Below are 20,692 nucleotides of genomic sequence, written 5' to 3' on the forward strand. Positions count from 1 at the left end.
GCCTCCCAAAGTGCTGGGATTACAGGCTTGAGCCGGGCAATCTTTCAAAGAGTTGGTTGTGGTACTCCAGTATCTGAGTTAATCCTCCTACTACAAATGCTGAAGCAGTGTGTATGAGCTATCCTTTGTGCTTTCATATCATTTGTTATTCAATTTGGGGTACTTGTGAGATATTTTTGGCAATATATTAATAAATAACCCCAGAATATCATATACAAATCACCTGGGCAAACCAAGGCACGTGGTTCACCTAGTTACAGCAGAAGGTTCTGGAGTCTACCACTGCATGCCCTTAAGGCTTGAGCCTGTTTCTAATTTAATGATCTACTTAAGCAAGATGCGTTATTGTGACAGCCTTGGGGATAGAGATAAGCAGCTAGTTTTGTGAACACCAGGCTGAAATGAGAAAGCCGAAAGGAGAGACCAGCAACCGTTAATCTTCTTGGTAGGGGTTGCTGAGTCGCCAGCGTTATTCTCAGAGTCATGGCAACAAACGCAAGCAATGGGCTTCCTTTGAGTCCAGGCTCTCTTTATTCTCAGACACTTCATAAGTCTGAGGTGCTTGAGAACAACTCATTGAACTCCAGAACCCTAAGACTCCACGATTCTACTTACGTTATTTTAGCAACGAAGTGACCAATATGTCTCCTTGGTGTAAGACAAGAAGTGGTTTGGACAAGGTGCAGAAATAGAGTTTCTCAGGCAAAACATCTGAGCTGCATCAAAGTGACTAAATGTCCCTACAAGTGAAGCTGGTCCTAGGTCTGGGTCAAGCTCAGCAGTTGCAGCCTGTATCCTATCCTCTATCTTCTATCATCCTTTGTGAACACCAGCCTGCTCAGTTTTAATTTGGAGGACTGGCAGGTATTTTAGCAATTTGGGAGAGGAGTCAGGATATTTTGATATTAAATTTGATTAGATACTGAGAAGGGAGCAAATCTTGGAATCGGGAATAAATCACAGTATCCTGGCTTGGGCAATTGTATGGATGAAGAAGTCATTTAATGAGATGAGGATGACTGTAGAAGAAACATATTTGGTAATGGGGTAGGGGAAATGAAATTTTATCTTTGGAAATGTTAAACCTGAGATGCCTGAGGCACATTCAGAGAGAAATCTCATGTAGCAGGTGCCATAGAGAGTACAAGGCAGAAATCAGTGGCTGGCTACTTCCCCTATATCGACTCTTTGGGATGTATCAGTGAGTCCAAGATGCTTTTCTGAGAAAATTATTTTCTAGCACACATTTAATCTCTGGTGGGGCAGCCGTTTGCTAGGACTTTTCATGTATATAATTATTATATCAGAAATGCCACACGGGCTTTCTTTCAGCCAGTTACAGAACAGATTACCATAGTTAGAATAAGAAACAAAAATCAAAAGCCCAAGCGAGCAGAGGCACATCAACAGAATTGAGAGATAGTCTTGAAAGATGAAAGGCTATTCTGTTTGTGTGCCTCTCTGCCTATGGTGTTTCTCAGAGCAATGATAAGTGAAGGGTGAAATGTCTACTAATGTTCATTTTCTTCTCATAATGGCTATCTTCCACTTTCTGGCTTTTTTCCCTATTTAAGAACTTTATGATGGAGAAGTTTAAAAAGTTGGATCTCAATGGAGACATATTTTGATGTTTGATATATGGCATATGACAGGAAATCAATATTCTTCAATAAAAATGTGTAGGTTTTAAGTAAATCCATGCGGTGAACATGGAGTTGTGCTGCTAAGATGTCCTTTAAAGATTCCAGTCAAGAGGACCTGCTTTGGGGAGCACAGTTCACAGACAGCCTTATGATGCTACACCTTCAGATCCTTCACAGAATTCGTATGTCCCCTGGGCCACTCCCATAATGATGGACCATGATGGGAATGTCCCAGGGGATGTGTGAACCCCATGAAGGATCTGAGGATGTCGCATCATAAGGCTGTCTATCATCTATGTGATAGTCTGTGGGGCAAACTTTGCACAGATATTTGATCCTCAGCCTGGCCAAAACTTTCAGAGCTGTGATGCATCTGAAGCTCTCCAGTGCAGTCCTCCTTATGTCTCTTTCCTTTCACCAATGTCAGACATGTATCTGTTCTGAAGTCCCCACAACCTGCCCTCACCAGCTCCCTCCCACTTTATCCTACGCAGACCTTCCCCTGATAAACTTCTTATGCACCTAATTTAATCTGCTGCTTGTAGGTTCTGAACTGACAAATCCCTAAAATGGAGACTATCTCAAATTTGTAGCCAAGAAGTGATTTTATTCCTGTATGGAGTCCCAGTATGTGACACAATGTCTGAAAATTAACGGCAAATGATTAGGCCAAGGCAGACAGATCATGAGGTCAAGAGATTGAGACCATCTGCCAACATGGTGAAACCCTATCTCTACTAAAAATACAAAAGTTAGTCGTTGGTAGCATGGGCCTATCGTCCCAGCTACTCGGGAGACTGAGGCAGGAGAATCGCTTGAACCTGGGAAACAGAGGTGGCAGTGAGCCGAGATCATGCCACTGGACTCCATTCTGGCAACAGAGCAAGACTCCTTCCCCGAAAAAAAAACTTCTTTCTATGTACCATGTTGTTTTTCTCTGTATGTTTTAAGGTTTTTTTTTTTCTTTCTTTCTTTCTTTCTTTCCTTGGTTTTTAGTATTTAGATTATGATATGTCTGACTGTGGTTTTCTTTTCTTTTATTCTATTATTTTCTATTATTGTTTTTCTATTATATTATATTTCTTTTATTATTGATCCTCTTGTATCTATAAATTTGTATCTTTAACCACATTTGAGAAGTGTTCAGCCATTATTTATTTTGATATTTTTCTGCGCCTATCTATTCCTCTTCTATTTTATATGTCAATGACAAAAATGTGAGACTTTTAAGCATTTTCCGTCTGACCCTGAGGCTTTTTCAATCTTTTGTTTCTGTTCACATTAAGCACTTTGTGTTTCTCTATATCCACATTCATTGTCTCATTCTTCTGTCATCTGCATTCTGCTATCAAACACATTCAGTGGTTTCTTTTTCCATTAGATTTTTCAGTTCTAAAATTTCTATTTTTTTTGATTTTATGTCTATCTGCTGAGAAATTTTATTTTTTTTTCTTAATTTTCAAGAGATTACATTTATCTCACAGAGGTAACAACGTTAGCAACTTGACATATTACTTATAGTATATGAATACCATATATCATGTTATACTACAGTATATTATATTGCATATTACATTATATTATACTTTATGTGTTAGATGTATAAAAATAGAGAGAAAGAAAGAAAAGTATATATATAGAGAGAGAAAGAGAGATACTGGTTTGAAAGCAAGAGTGATTGTTATCATAATTGGAGTGTCATAAATTACAAGAAACACAGCATTATTGGTGAGGCCTGTGGTGGTCTTCTGATAATAGCGACCTTGCAGAGGTACAGTCCATAACTTAGGGTACATGATTTCTTTTATAATAGGAATTATAAAAGTATCTTTATATTGGTTATTGGCCATATTTTCTTTGGTCAGACTAACCATGTAATGTGACAGATCCTTACTAGCCGGCAGGTGAGAATTTTAACAGTGCAGTCACATATTAGCAATAGAGATGTGGTTGACTAACGATGGCTTTATCTACTAGTGTTGTGGCCCAGACTAGTATTGTATACAAACATGGAAGGTAAAAGACAGTCTCTATGAAAATAATATCTAATGAACACTGAAATATAGTAGCATTTGTTGAACTGACTAAACCAAATTGCATTTAGTCTTATCAGTGCTTAGCTGTAATTAGAAGGCAAATCAATATCTTACATCATCTAGATTTCATTTCTTAAGCTGCAAATGAAATGGCATACATGAACATAGTATATATTTAATTTCTTTGTACACTGCCGCATTTGTTACTCTATTTCTACATCAAAGTTTTCAAATTGAAATTCCGTCATGAGACAGATAGTTAAAGTAAATGACCTAAAGCAGGTAGGTAAATGAAAGAAGTAAGTGTATCTGACACAAGAGAAATGAAAGATAAATGCTTTGTAAAGACACACAAATAAAACTAACAGTAAAAAAAAATAAATAAATAAAGTAAAAATAAAGTTATAACAAAAATTGTGCAGCCAAACAAAATACATCTATGGACTGTATTTGGCTTTTAGGCCTCTCTTGTTTGATCCCTGTTAGGTTGGTAATTCCATGTCAGAGATTGGTAATTTTTTTTTTTTTTCTGTGCAAGCCCGGATACTAAATATTTTAAGGTATGCACGGCATACAGTCTCTGTTGCTCTTATGTACAAAAAGAGTCATAGACAATATATAAATGGACATGGAGATGTTTCACTGAAATTTTGTTTGTAGAAACAGCAATAGCTGAATTGATAGCTTGTGAACTATAGTTGGCCAATACTTGTCATAAACATAGGAGTAAACTAGTTGTTAATGACTAGAGTTCAAATTATTATTCTTGTTCAGAATCTAATTATTTATTATTTCAATCCTGACACAAGATTTTACTTGTAAGTCATTTCTCCTGAGTTGGTTTGGATGTCTTTTCAAAGATTCCTTCATTTCAAAGGGACTATGTCCAGAAAATTTGTTTTTTACTTTGTGGTTGGGTTATACAAAACTATCTACAAAGTAAGACACTGGACTCAGCTCCATTATCAGAGCATGGTCAATATTGTGTACTTGCCTTCTGGGCTTTCCATGCTGAAATAAGTGTTGATGTCAGACACACTAATAGAGCAAGCAACAGAACATCATGAAAGCTGCTAAATAAACCTACTTCCAGAAATGCTAAAAGTTAGTGAGAGTAGCAGGGGACTGAGAGGTAGGGATTAAACCCTGTGTACCTATGAGAATGGGACTGAAAAGCAATGCCTTGAAATACAGACAGAGATCCACCTCTTGTCACGAGCAGCTATTCCATGATGATGTTGTTTCTTGTTTGTTTGTTTTGTGCATTTTGTTTGATTGTTTGCAGTTTTGATTTTAGACATTGCTGTGACATGGTCTCAGATAAGGCTTGTCTGTGAAATTGTAGAGTTGCTCATGAAAGACTTATTTGAACCAAATATGTATTATACAGTGCCTACCTCTAACACCCCAAAACTACATTTTGTATGAATTGAAATTTGTTGCTTTTGGTTTGAATTGTGTTTATGTTTTTCAAACAGAAAAAAAGAGGACATTATCTGAATCTATACTATTTCTTCACTTGTAGAATATCTATTTGTCTAAAAATGTAAAATGGTCTGTTTTCTAATCTTGCAGGTTAATTGTTTAGTTGCTTACTTTTTAGAATTATTAGGAGGGTGGTTTTCAGGGGAAATAATTGACTGTTTTATATTCATGCCTTTCTCATCACAAAACAAAAATGTATTCTTCTTAAGCAGAAATAACATTTTCTGTTTCAGTGATACTTGAAAAAGGATTCTGATACATTTTAAGTGATTAGTTAATACAAGAAAAGTTGGACTATTGAAAGAAATCTCATTTTCATTGCCTATAGCCACTGCTAAAGGCATTATGGGAAATGCCAGAAAGGAGGCTGAGAGTATTTAGCAAGGGCAGCTATTTCAAAATTGGCTACTTCATCATGTAGAAAAGATGTTTAAGGATTGTAGACTTAAATACTTAAGTAATAGTGAGAGTTAAATGTGAAATATATGCTACTCTTAGCTCTTCTCTCCAGTGTGTTTGAAACAGCAGGACTACTATCTGTGTGTCACATTCCTTCTCATGGCATTCCCCTCTGTTCCCCAGCCAAGGGCATTCATAACCCATTAATTTCCTTTCTGGAATATTACATTGTTCATAGCAGTGCTTATTACAGGTAATGTTGCAATATTGTTGTTCTTATAATCTTTTGGATTTGATTCTTCCAATATCTATTTTCTACAATAGAGATGTATGTATGTTTTAAAACAATTTCACAAATGGGCCAAGTCATAAAATCAAAGAGTAAATTCGTATCGCTATGGCTAAGCATAGCTCTTCTCTTTACAGAAATTTCAAATGGACTAAATTAATTATTTAAGCATTGTAGTGGTCCCGAGTGTGCATCTTTTAAAATTATATGTACTTTATGTAATTGTTATAAAGTGATTTTAATATTAATATAATGAGAAGATTTACTGCAGAACTATTAATATGGTCTTCTAGAATATATGTTAGAATGCTAGATAGAATTTCTCAAACATATGACAATTCTGTTATGAGAAATTTAAAAATTCTGTAAGGCATAAACCCCACTATTTTAACTCTTTATGTATGACAAAAATGTGACAATTTAACTTCTACTAATTTTATGATTAGTATTTATAATTTGAAACAGTATAGTTTTACCTATTTAGCGTTGAAAGAATAATCTCAAAAGTTGTGGCTTCTATCACTTTACTTCCCTGCTTAATATCTTCTAAAAATCCTTTATGAGCTAGTAAAATCCAAATTGTTAGCATCATTTAAAAGTGTATCTAATCTGAGATATCCAAGCTTTTTGACACATTATACTTGGCTCAATGCTAATTGGATCTTCCTTTCCTTTGATTTCCCAATAACAACTTCTTTGGGATCATTTACCTGGATTATTTATGAAAACTGTGATAGTTACCATTTATCAAGTTATGGAAGTTATGGAATCACATTTGTAAAATTATAACTGAGACAGTAAAAAAGATTTGGCCTAACTGACTCCATCTTGCTTCTAACCTCAAGGCTGTCCTGGTTCATTCCTGTGCATACACTGAACTAACTTTGGGAAAAATTTAGTTTATAGTTTAGCTTTGAAACAAAGATGATAACAGTCCTTTCCTAAAACAAATCTTACTGCCTGTGGACTAGACTGCCTAAAGTCACAAGACTAGAAGTTATGGTCATCTTACTACATTCAAGATGTAGCTATTTTTATTAAACTGCTATCAATTTCTTATTTATTAACAGTTACATAAGCAGGGATTATTCTGTTTGAGGCTGAGTTTATAGATTTGTAACTCCTATGCCAAATTTTGACACCTTATATTATTTGGCAGAGATAAGTATGAGATTGCTTGATTAATACATGCAAACAGAAATGTGTGTTGTCAAGTCTTAAGGCATTTCTAATATTACTTTATCAATAATTTCAAAGCTAGCTTATTCATTAAAAATTTTACTTAAGTTAATAAACTTGAAAGGGCATTTGCCTAGTCTTTTCTTTTTTCCTGATGAATTATTTGATTCAAGTGCCTTTATTGAGCCAATTAATTAGAGCTTTTTAAATGTATTTTCAATAGTGAAACATTGTGTACACAACACATAACTAGATAATTTTTGTTGTTGATTTCCCTATTGGGCATGCCAATAGAAGTACATCTTACAGATTCATAAAGACCTTTTTCCCCCGTCTTAGACTTACATAGCCTTAAATTTACATATCGAAGGAAACAACTCAGGTGAAAATCAAACAGTAAAATTTACATCATATGGTATGGAGAGAACAAATCTGGTGTGCTAGAGGGAAATTAAAATGGAATTAATTACTAATTGAAGATAGAATGATATAAATTATAAAGGCCTTTTAAATATATACAAACACACACACACACATACACTAACACACAAAGATCCTATAGCTTTTACTTCAGAACTTTATCCGTGAGATAAATACAAATTCACCAGCTTTCAAAACGGCAATAACAACAAAAAAAAACCTATTGGATCCAAACGGTGGTTTTTATTGCAATAGAAAAATAACAGCAGGTTTAAATCAGATAGAAAAGAAAATGGAGAAAAAAAGAACATAGGATCTCTACAGTTTGCAGGTCGATCTTTTTAAGGGCTCTTTTTTCTTAGTGAAAACGTGCACAAACTCAGGCAATTAGAGAGGCCATGAAACCTACAAAGTGCTCGGAGGAGGGTCATTATACTTGATTTCTCATCATTCATTGAATATTTGTTTCCCACTTTTAAAATAATATTTATTTCCCTTTTTTTTTAATAAAAGGATAGAAACTGAAAAAAGGTTTCACACTTTTTTTATAAAAGGAGATTTTTGTGTGGTGTATTGATATGTGCTGCTTGTGGGCAGGACTCCACAGTGTATCACCAGTGAGTTATTTCTACCCTCCTGTATGTGTCAATTTCTCTCCCCAGAAGGCTGTGACCTCTGAGAGGGCTTGAAACCCCAGGTGATCACTCCTTATATGCTTCTCCTAGATAAGCCTTTTTAAAAATTAGTTTTGTTGGTGATTTCCCTATAGGGCCATTGCATGTCACAGAGGGTCAAACCCCCAGACACTTTCATGAGGCCCCTGGTCACCTATGGATGCCTTTCAGCAGGAAGAGCAAATGCCCCTTCTCTTTGGAGCTGAGAAAACTCAGTCTCTCATTTACCTATGAAAACAACAGTTCAGTTCTTTATGCAAATGTGCACAGACAAGCCAAATCAATATAATTTTGAGAGAATAATTAATAGAGAAGACACTTTACAATTGTTAAAGTAAACTGATTATGGTCTGAGAAAGACTCTGTACCTCTATATTTGAGTACTTGTGAATGAAATGTAACATAGCTTAATAGGCAGACAAAATTGAAAACCTAACTTAGTAGTATGGCCCTGTAACAATAGCTGTTTTGAACACTACCAGCATCCATACTTCATCCATTCATACAATTCTGAGTGTTCAAACTGTGTTCAAATTAGGCATATGCTGAGCTGTAACCAATTCAGCAATTCTGTATGTCACTTCCAATTTCTGTATGTCATTTCCGTGTGTGTGTGTGTGTGTGTGTATCTGTGTGTGTGTATCTATAAATCTTCTTCCACCAGATGGCTGTGCTGGAGTCTCTGTGAATCTGCTGCGATTCTGGGGGCTGATCGATTTGCAAATCGTTCATTGCTCAATTAAACTCTTTTACATTTAACTCAGCTGAATTTTTCTTTTCTCATAATGTGTCTCTTAACTAGAGTTAGAATCCTTAAACAACAACTTCCTAGGAGAAGAAACAAGATAAAACAGCTAAGACCACTTCCAGTAAATTGCACTCAGCCACCCCTAACTTTGTAGCTCTCATCTGCCATTACACATGCAAAGTCTAATCCTCTCACAATAAAGGCCATCTCTGGTACCCGCAAAGCCAAAGAGGTCAGGTCATGCAAGAGAGGAAAAAGGGCTTTATACCTAAGAAGAATCTGCCCATGATTCTTTCAACTCCCCAAAGGAAAGAGTGCGCCTCAAAAGAGGTGAGCAGCAACTTTGTTCTGAATTTTTAAAGGGGTTCAAGTCAATAGAAGCCTTCTCTAGATTTTTTGGTACTGTAGATGGCAAAGAAGGAAGGAAGTGTAGGGTGAAATAAAACAAAAAATATCTCACTTGATAAGTTTGGACAACAGGTTGTAAAATGCTAAAGACAGGAGCAGTTAGCTAAAAGATAAAATAAATTGCAGCATTCAGATTGAAACAAGATAGAAAACCAGACATCTATCGTATCCAAAATTGTTTCCTACCCAAGTTTATAATAGTGTCCTATGATATTTTCTAGAATCATGAAGTAATACAAATAGAAATTTTTCAAAATTGATCAAGACAAAGAAAGAAGAATTTACATACATTTCTTATGGAAAACTTATTAAAACATAAAGAAAAACACCTTAAAATACTGCTGGAGCAAACCAAACAAAACTAAAGCATTGTTCTCAAAAATCACCCAATAATGCTAGCAATTGACTTAGGAGAAACAATGGAGGATACAAACAATGAACATTAATTAATCTTCTCCTAAATAACCCATGGGATAAAGTTAAAACCTCAATAAAAATCAGTCACTATTTACAACTGAGTGATAATAAATGTACAATAAAATAGATCCAATGCAGCTTGTCATGTTTAAGATTAAGAAATGTGTTGAATTAAAAGCATATACCTAAAATGAAAATATTATGAGATAAAAAATCAAGTTATCCATAATAGCAACATAGAAATTAATAGTAAATTTATTTATAAAGTAATAAACTCGTGCTAATAAAAAAGATAAGGAAAGAAATCAGTAAAATAAAAACCAAACATGGAACATACCGTATAACAAAAAGTTGATTGTTTCCAATGAACTAACTTCTTGGTTGGTTTAATATACCTGAATAATAAAATCAGTAATTAGGCACAAATATCTAACATACAAGATGAAACATTGAACTAGTTATACTTTTTATAGCTATTTAAGAGAGAAGCACATATTACTAACAATATTATAGCAATGAAAATTTAAATAAAATTATGAATCTCTACAAAACCCAGGTTCACTGACGATGCAAGAAAACACAGAAAACATGAATAGTCATGGTTATTAATGAAATCAAATCACTAATTAATAAGCTTCACAAAATTATTCTAGGCCCAGCTAGCATCCCTGACAAACTGACACAAAATTTTAAATAGAAAATAAAGTTAACGTAACAGAATTGTTTCCAGAGAATATAGAAAAATGTAAAAGAAAGGTTTTTCAAATTCCCTTTCAAAAAAAGTAACATTTCCCTTACAAATTTCAAATTGTAGAAATAAGTAACATTCCCTTTCTTCTGTACTTTTACAATCTACACACAGAAGGCAAACAGCACAATCCAAAGAGGAGCAAAGTCTTGTATCCAGCCCTCAGAAAAGACCCAAACGACCAAACATTTATGAGAAGGAAGACAGCTTGTCATCAAATAATTGTGAATAAATCATAATGAGAAACCACTATTTATGCAACAGAATTGCTAAAATTACAGAGACTAATAATAACAAATTTTAATAATTATCTGAAGAAATATAATTTGTATGCAAGGCTGAGAACCTGAATTTGCACAAATGTAATCATCCAATGAGTTCTTCCTGCCCACTGCAAAGAAAAAACCAATTCACTGAGCCGATGGCTTTGTAATACAGAGTTTAATTGACAGGAGGCCAGCCATGCCACTTGGGAGACACAGTTATTACTCAAATCAATTTCCCCCAAAACTTTAATGATACAGTTTTTCAAGGATAGTTTGGTGGGCTAGGGAGTCAGTTTCAGGGAGGAGCCACAGGACCAGTCAGCAGAGGTTGATGGGTTCAGATGGAAGCCATAGGTTGTTAAAAATTAAAAACTCTGAAAAGGCATCACAAAAGGCCAATCTTCAATTCTAAAATAGTGATGTTATCTGCAGGGTAACAGGGGAAGTTGCATATCTTATGTCATCTGGAATAGTAGCTGTGGAATAGTAGCTGATAATCCATTTACACCTTAGCATCTACACCAGGGGTATCCAGTCTTTTGTCTTCCCAGGGCCACACTGGAAGAAGAAGAATTGTTTTGGGCCACACATAAAATACACTAACACTAATGATAGCTGATGAGCTAAAAAATAATTATTTAAGAATTGCATACTATTTTAAGAAAGTTTGTGAATTTGTGTTGGGCCATATTTAAAGCCGGCCTGGGCCATTTGTGGTGCATGAGCCGTAGGTTGGATAAATTTGATCTACACTTTAGCATAATTCATGCTCCTTATACTCCTAGCCTGGTGCTTTTTTATTAGCTTTACAAAGTCAGTTTAGTTCTGGAGAAGAGCTATTATCATTTAAATTATAAAGTAAATATCTCCAGGAGTTATCTTTGGAACAAGCCCAGGAATTATTAAGGGCAGTTTGGAGGTTAACGGCAAGATGGGAGTTGATTAGTTCAGGTCTTTTTCACATTCATAATTTTCTCATTGTTAACAATTTTGGCAAAGGTGGTTCTACAAGCACACTGAAAAATTTTGTTGGTATTTATTAAAGCAAATATATGTAAGAACTTCTTCAGTTTCTCTTACAAGCATATACATAACAGAAATATAGGCATATGTTGCCCCTGCAATGTATGTTGTAGGATCATTCGTGAAAGGCAAAACTGAATGATCGCCAATGAGTAAACTGTGTTACATTCTTACAATAAAACACAGCAAAGAGACATTTATTAAAAAATTAGTTTTGAGTAGGAAGCATGATTGAATGAAACAAAGAAAGATTGTCCAGGTTCGTTATTTGTTTATGTCTTCTGAAATTAAAATCAAGAAGGAAAACAAAACATGTTTTAAGAAGCAGAGTGCAATTGTCTGTGCTGACTGTTTCAGAGTTTCTAGAAGGTACAGAACAAAAAGAAGCTTTTGCATTTTGGTATTTTTTTTTTAACTTTCCTAGATGAGTTTAAATGGAGTGTTAGTGATAAAAACAAACAGAATCTGTCAGATTTTAGGCTTAAATAATCTGGGTTTTTCACACTTTAGTTTGAGCTTTCTGATTCATTTTGAGCTGCCAATGAGGGCAGTGGGAAAGACCCCTGCTCATAGACTTACTGAAATTAGTTGACACCACAATCCATTTTGAAAGGATCATCCACTTTTATGCTAGCAGACTAAGTGTGTAAACAAAACATGAACTTTTTTTGGAAAGCAAATTGAGTTGTGCCCAGAACATACAAGGACAGAAGAATCTAATAAAAAATCATGGACATTATTTCAGTCTTGTGATTTAGAACACAGTATTTGGGCTGTGTAAGAAACCCACTTGTAATGTTAACATATTTGATGAATGAAAATGACTGAAACCCTAATTTCTAGCTGCTAGATAAGATTTCCAATCCCTACATTTGTTTATTTATATGTTTTCAGTTTTAAACATGAGAATTTGCAGAATTAAACCTTGCTTTCTTGGAATTGTCAATAAGATGTTTAAAATATTAAAATTTCATAAAAACTGTGGATATTTGTTTACTTACTTGAATATATACTAATGTAAAAATGTAAATGGAAAAGCTGGTCGAAAGTTTTCAAATAGTGGATTCTAGATAAACAGTTTAGCAATGGACCAAAGATGATATAATTTAGATTTTCAGAGTCACATAGCTTTGTTCTTCTTTCAAGATAGAGTCTTCTGTCTTAAATCAACTTGTCACACGTGTGTATTTTCAATAGGGACACTAATGGGATCCCTAACTTGGTCATCACACCTGTGTCCTAGATTAGATGCCGTTTGAAAAATTTTGTTTTTTACCCAAAATACTTTTTATTTTTTATCTCATCCTTCTGAACTTGACTGAAATTTTCTAAATAAGAAAACATTGATAAAGTATCAGAAAATTGGGATAAATACCAATGTATTTGGACATACCTGGTCTGAGATTCAAACCCAGACATCAAACTCAGTTGTTTTATCGTCGTGATTCCACTTTGAAAATGTGCATCTAATTTTGTGTACTTGTTCTAGTCTTCTGACATTAATTATCTCATTTAGCTACTCTGGATGATCGTGTAATTTATCAATAATATCTGATAGGTTCAGGGAACCAATAATGAACTCATAGCATTTTTTAAATTAATAGGTGTCTGGTAACCAAGATGAACATAGACTTGTTGAACTGATGAGTATAAACCACCCCTTTATAATATAAGTACCTTGAGGGTAATTTCACAAATGTAACTTGCAGACATTAATCTAAGTGAAAGAAACAAGACACAAAGACCCCATTTTCTACAATTCCATGTATACAAAATGTTTGGATATACAAATCCATAGAAACAGAATATATATTAGTGATTACCAGAAACTGGGAGAAGGAGGGCATGGGGCAATTAAAAAATATATTTATTATACTTTAAGTTCTGAGGTACATGTGCAGAATGTGCAGGTTGTTACATAGGTGTACACGTGCCATGGTGGTTTGCTGAATCCATTACTCCATCATCTACATTAAGTATTTCTCCTAAAGCTATCCCTCCCCAATCCCCTCACTCCCTGCTATCCCTTCCCCAGCCCCCACCCCACCACAGACCCCGGTATGTGATGCTCCCCTCCCTGTGTCCATGTGTTCTCATGCTTCAACACCCACTTATGAGTGAGAACATGCAGTGTTTGGTTTTCTATTCTTGTGTCAATTTGCTGAGAGTGATGTTTGGAGCAATAATTAATCGGTAAGGGGTTTCTTTGGGGATAAGGAAAATGTTTTGGAATTAGTAATGTCTTGTACACTTCCATGAACATAGGAAAAATGAAAACAAAACATGGAATTGTACATTTAAGCAAGTAAATTTTGTCATATAAGGATTATATCTGCATTAAAAATTAAAGAAAGAAAAAACACGATTATATCAATAGATGTATAAAATCACTTAACAAAATTCACCACCTATTTACCATAAAAGAAAAACCTCTAAGTAAACCAAGAATAAAGGGGGACATAATGTTAACATGATAAAGGTACATGTGAGAAAACTTTAGCTGATGTCATTCTTTATGGTGAGAGACAGAACACTTTCCCCCTGAGTTGGGAAACATGCAGGGATGGTCCTTTCACCTCACCACATATGATCATTTTTTTGTTGTTGTCGTCATTTTGTTTTGGAAGTCATTGCTAGTGCAAATGAGAAAAATAAAAGATCAGGAGATTGAGACAGGAGGATTGCTTGAGGCCAGGAGTTCAAGACCAGGCAGGGAACATGGTAAGACCCTGTCTTAAAAGAATACAAATTTTAAAATTATCCTGGCATGATTGTGTACACCTGTAGCCCTAGCTGCTTGCAAGGCTGAGGCGGAAGAATTGCTTTAGCCCAGGAGGTTGAAGTTGCAGTGAGCTATGATCATGCCACTATACCCCAACAAGGGTGACAGAGCAACCTCTGTTTGTAAAACAAGAAGAGAGAGAGAGAGAAGAAGAAGAAGGAGGAGGAGGAGGAAGAGCAGGAGGAGGAGGAGGAGGAAGGAAGGAGAAAAGGAAGGAAGGAAGGAAAGAAGGAAGGAAGGAAGGAAGGAAGGGAGGGAGGGAAGGAGGGAGGAAAGAGAGGGAGGCAGGGAGGGAACGAAGGGAGAAAGGGAGGGAAATTAAAAGTATATTGGGAAAGATGTTGAACTCTTTTTATTTGCAAGTGGCATTAAATACATATAGAAGACCCCCAAAAAATCTGTTTTAAAAGTGAACACGCAGTGGCTCACATAATCCCAGCACCTTGGAAGGCTGAGGCAGGCAGATAACTTGAGAGAAGGAGTTCAAGACCAGCCAGGCCAATGTGGTAAAACCCCATCTCTACTAAAAATACAAAACTAGTTGGACATGGTGACACACTTCTGTAGTCCCAGCTCTCAGGAGGCTGAGGCAGGATACTCCCTTGAGCCAAGACTGAACCACATCACTCCAGCCTGGGCAATGCTCCCCCCACCAAAAAATAAATAAATAAATAAAATTTAAAAAGCAAAAAAATCTGGAATTAATAAGTGATTATAGCAAAGACTTAAAGACTCAGATCAATATGCAAAAGTTAGTTACTTTCCTATGTATCAGCAATAAAGAACTGGAATACATATATATACATGTAGATAGACTAGTTAAAATTACATAACATAAAAAAATTAAAGACTTACATGTAAGTGTAATAAACTATGTATCTGATATATATGGAGAAAAGGGCAAAACACCAGTGAAACCAGTCAAATATGATTTTATTAAATGAACAGATATTCTATGTTTATTTATTGGAAGATAATTTTGTTAAAATGCCAATTTTTCATAACTTTATTTAAAGATCTAGCACATTCTTAATCATAATCTAAGCAAGCTTATTTGTAGATATTGACAAAGTGGGCCTACAATTGATATGGAAAGGCAAAAGACCTAGAATAACCAACACAATTCTGCAATGGACGCCAATGCTAGAATGCTCATATGGCCTGATTTTAGGACTTACTATAAAGCCAGCTTGATCAAGATTCCATGGTATTGTCATAAGCATAAACTTGTTGGTTACTGGAGTGAAACAGAAAACCCAGAAACGAATTCGACTAATACCATATAACAATTTTTGACAAAGGCAAATCAATGAAAAAACAATGATCTATGTATGATGCTGGAAAAATTGGCCATTCACATGTAAAAAAAAAACACAAAAACTAGATGGAAACTTTATGATTTACACAAAGAAAACTTAAATGGATCACAGACCTAAATGTATGTAATATTTCTATAAGAAAACAAACAAGAAAATTTGTGTAACTTTGTGTTTGCTAATAAGTTTTTACTTATTAAAGGTAAATCAATGAAAGAAAAATTTGACAAGTTGGCCTTTATTAAAACTAAATATTTTGTTCTACAAAAGGTTCTGTTAAGAGAATAATAAATATCTATACACTTGGAAAAAGCATTTGCCAATTACATACCTGATAAAGGATTTGTATTTAGAAAATACAATGCATTCTTTAAATTCAACTATAAGAAAGCAACACAATTAAAAATGGGCAGAAAAGCTGAAAAGCATCTCACAAAAAATATAGAGATGGTAAGTAAGCATATAAAAAAGATGCTTAAATCATAAATCATTATTGAAATGCAAGTATATCAATGATGAAACACCATTTTATATCATTTTACACCAAGTAAGATGTCCAAAAACCAAAAACCAAACCAAACCAAAACAAATTGAAAATGACAATATCAATTGTTGGTAAGGGTGCAGAATAGCAATAACTTACACTTACGCTTGCAGAAATAGAGCATGATACAGCCATGTTCAAAGACAAGTTTGCAGCGTTTTTATAAAGCTAAACATGTCTTACCAAACAATTCAGCAATCATGCATCTAGGTACTTGTCAAAAACATTTGAACACTTATGTCCACATAAACCCTGCTCATGAAAGTTTATGAAAATTGTATTTATAATTGCAAAAACTGAGGGTAACAGAGAGGTGCTTCAGTAGGAGAAACAACCTGGTGAATGGATAAACTGAGGTGAGGGTTAATGTAAAATACTCTTCAGATATAAAAAGGAATAGACTGTTAAGTCGTGCAACCACATGGATGAATAGTAAAGGCATGCTACTAAGAGAACCAAGTGGCAAAGGCTACATACTGTATGAATCCATTACATGGTGTTACAAAAGAGGAAAATTACAGAGATGAAAAGGAGGTCAGTGGTTTCCAGGGGGTTGGGGATGCTTGAATAGGTAAAACAGAGAGGATATTTTAGGGCCATCCAATAATTTTCTATGGTATTATTGTAGCAGATACATGATATTATACTTTTGTCAAACCCTGGCAACCTCATAAAACAAAGAGTGGCCCATAATGTACACAAATTTAAAACATAATTTAGAAAATTGGAGGATCCTAGATGAAATGCGGACTTTGACAAAAGAGCCTAACTCTATTACAAATGAATGGCATGCCTCACTGAAGAGGCTGAGAAAACAGGAGGTAACTAACGTAACACTGGAAAAGATTGGCGACTGTAACAGTAAAGTCAAGAGAAAGTACTCATAAGCACTATGAAGATAAAGTTGTTTCCTATGAGGGCACCAGTTAACAATTCTGAAATCAAGGTACATTTATACTGTGAATGAATAGGTAAATGGATGGCAGGTAGTGGGAGACTGATTTCTCCCTGTTGGAGTGGGAGGTTACGCATAAGCAAACGGAGAAGGCTACAGTGAACCATATATATTGGATGAAGTGAAAATTAGGGACAGTAACATGAACTCATGTTTAGCTTAACATATGATATGTGTTAGTTTATATCATGTGAATAGAATGGCAATTTCTGGGTCTCCCTCCCAATAAGCTGTAGCCTCAGTAATCATGAGAAAAATATAAGAGAAATCCCAGTTGAAGAATATTATTCAAAATATCTGACTAGCATTGCTGAAATATGAAAAAGGCCATCAAAAACAAGGACAGCCTGAGAAATTGATATAAGTCTAGTTGAACCTAAGGACTCAAATTCTAGGAGCCCAGGTACTGGATTCTGGAACAAAAAAAGAACATGAAGTAAAAACTAAGGAAATACAGAGAAGTTGCCTATCTTCTTAGTTTTTTTTTTTTTTTTTTTTTTTTTGGCTGGGGAAGTCTTTCTCTGTCACCAGCTTGGAGTGCAGTGGCGCTATCTCAGCTCACTGCAACCTCTGACTCCTGGGTTCTAGAGATTCTTCTGCCTCGGCCTCCTGAATAGCTGGGATTAAATGTGCACGCCACCATGCCCAGCTGATCTTTGTATTTTTAGCAGAGACAGGGTTTCACCATATTTATCTCTTGAGTTCATGATATGCCTGCCACAGCCTCCCAAAGTGCTGGGATTAAAGGCGTGCGCCACCACCCCCAGCCCTTCTTATTTTTTTAATCTGTAAAATCAAGATAAATATATGAGACTGCAGGGAGAGCAAGTGGGAGGTGTTTCTGAAAAAAAAAAGTTTTTTTAATTAAATAACAAAGGTGAGAGTTAATGGCTCAAAAAAAAAAAAAAAAAGCGTGCTCTTCTAGGACATTTGACATCAATGGCTATTGTTCTAATGTGATGTAAGACCTTCTTCAAGTGGTATGTATAGCTCTCTGAGTGTATGCATGTTTATGTGTGATTAATATATTTACAAAGGGAAATTATATGGCCCAGAATACACGGAAAATACAAAACATCTTTCAGTATTGTTATGGGCAGATTTATTCAGAACAATAATGAGTGACATATAACTAAATGCAGATGTTATAAAATAACGAAACTCTTAAGTTGTTTGACAAACATGAAGCTATCCTGACACAAAATATATAAGGCAATTTGCTGTTTGAAATACTGTAACCATCGGATATGGTCAAATCTATCCTGAGTTTTACAGAAACCACAGCAAATGACTTAGCAATCCATAAATCTTCACTTGACAGTACTTAAGCAGGTTTCATAAATGATTTGTAATGGAAGAAGGATTTTACTATAATTGTTCTCCATGGCCATAAAAAGCATTATAGATTAGAAAAAAAATGACAAGGCAATATTAAAGAAAAATGTTTTCTTAGCGACATTTTTAAAGAAGTATGGAAAACCAAAAAACTTTAATGAGCTAAAGTAAGTGTATTATATGTATATAAGGAAAGAAGAGTGTCTTCTCTATCAGTTAAGGTGTATTCCTTAGTTTTTTGAGCAAAACCAAAATAAATTCAGCGGAAATCCAAAAAATGTCCAGCATGCTCACAAAATCAGTGCTTCTAAAGCTTTGGGGTAAAAAGAATCTCTTCAGTGTAATTACTGAAAATATTCCTTCACCCCTACTTTCAGAGTTTTGACTCTGCTCCAACAAATGATATAACTGAGACCTGTTCTTGGCTACAACTAGGGAGTGGACGCAGGACCAAAACCAGAGCATGCTAACTTTATTCCATTCTCTTGCTTGGAAACTGTTTGGAAGCACTCTCTCTCGCTCTTCCTGCATGTGACTGGGGAAACCTGTTACCCAGTTGTCAGAGAAGTTTCTGTTATTCTGACCAACATGGCAAGTGGTTTTAGGTTGAAATCAACAGAACAGAGACATACCGAAGAAACAAAATAACAAAAGTAGATTCTTGAGGAGATTGATGAACTGTTAAGGTTAATTCTAAAGATTATCTTACCCCAGAACTCCCCATCAATACTGGATAATACACCAACTTTACTTATGCTCAAATCACTTTGAGTTATACTTCTCTAACAGGTGAAGTGAGTGAGCTTGCTTTAAGAAAGAAATCATCACCCCCTAATAGTCTGGTTTATTAGCAAATTCTATGAGACTAAAGCTGTAGTATAATCATGCATTAGTGACTCAAATTTTTACCTTATCATACATCTACCTTGTTTGGAATGTGACTTTGGAGCTCTTTTCACCAAGAGATAGAATCCATTTACTTGCTGACTTATTCTGAATTTAGTCTTTTGACTTTAGGTAATGAAATCTTGAAAGTATGGACACTGCCAAGGCTTGCAAACACTTCTTTGATTCTTTCTACTCTTGTTCTTCTGTCTCCACCACAAGACTATTCCTAGGCTAGCCTGTTGGGCAATAAAGTAAGTCCCTTATTTATTCCCTTCATTTATTCCAGCAGAAGCTATCCTAGATCATTCAACAATATATGGGAAAGCCCAGGCAAGATTAGCAAATCTGCCTAGCTGAACTTAGATGCATAAAATAACCCAGCGAAGACCAAAAACAAACAACCAAAAAACACAAAAAACAAAACACTAGACATGTGAGCTAAAAAGAGCTTTCAGAACTTAATGACTCAAAAATTTTACTTATATTTGATAACATTGTTGGTAGGCAGTAACATTGTGTCAACATATATGTAATATAGACACTGATGAGAAAAGTGAGATGTTGCCACCATGAAAACCCAGAATAAGTGGCATTAGTTTTGGGACCAGTTGGTGAGGAAGTTCTTATAATAGTTTAAGAGTGCTGAGGAAACATATAACAGACTGGAAATACAGTGACCCATGTTATGTGGTGGAGATATATTTGGCAGCACTTTTGCTGATGATTATAGAAGATAAAAACATAACCACAGCATTTTTAGATTTGTCGAAGAATATTCCCAAGGCAGTGCAGAAAATGCATCTAAGACCAGGTGCAGTGGCTCACACCTCTAACCCCAGCACTTTGGGAGACCAAGGCAGGTGGATCACCTGAGGTCAGGAGTTTGAGACCTGGCCAACATGGCAAAAACCCGTCTCTACTGAAAATACAAAAATTAGCTGCGTGTGGTGGTGCATGCCTGTATTCCCAGCTACTTGGGAGGCTTAGGCAGGAGAGTCACCTGAACCCAGGAGGTGGAGGTTGCCGTGAGCTGAGATTGCACTATTGTAATCCAGCCTAGGCAACAAGAGAGAAACTCCATCTCAAAAAATAAATAAATAAATAAATAAATAAAAGAACATGCATCTAACTTTTACT

Source organism: Cebus imitator, unplaced genomic scaffold (assembly GCF_001604975.1).
Source record: "Cebus imitator isolate Cc_AM_T3 unplaced genomic scaffold, Cebus_imitator-1.0 Scaffold167, whole genome shotgun sequence".
Taxonomy (NCBI): Eukaryota; Metazoa; Chordata; class Mammalia; order Primates; family Cebidae; genus Cebus; species Cebus imitator.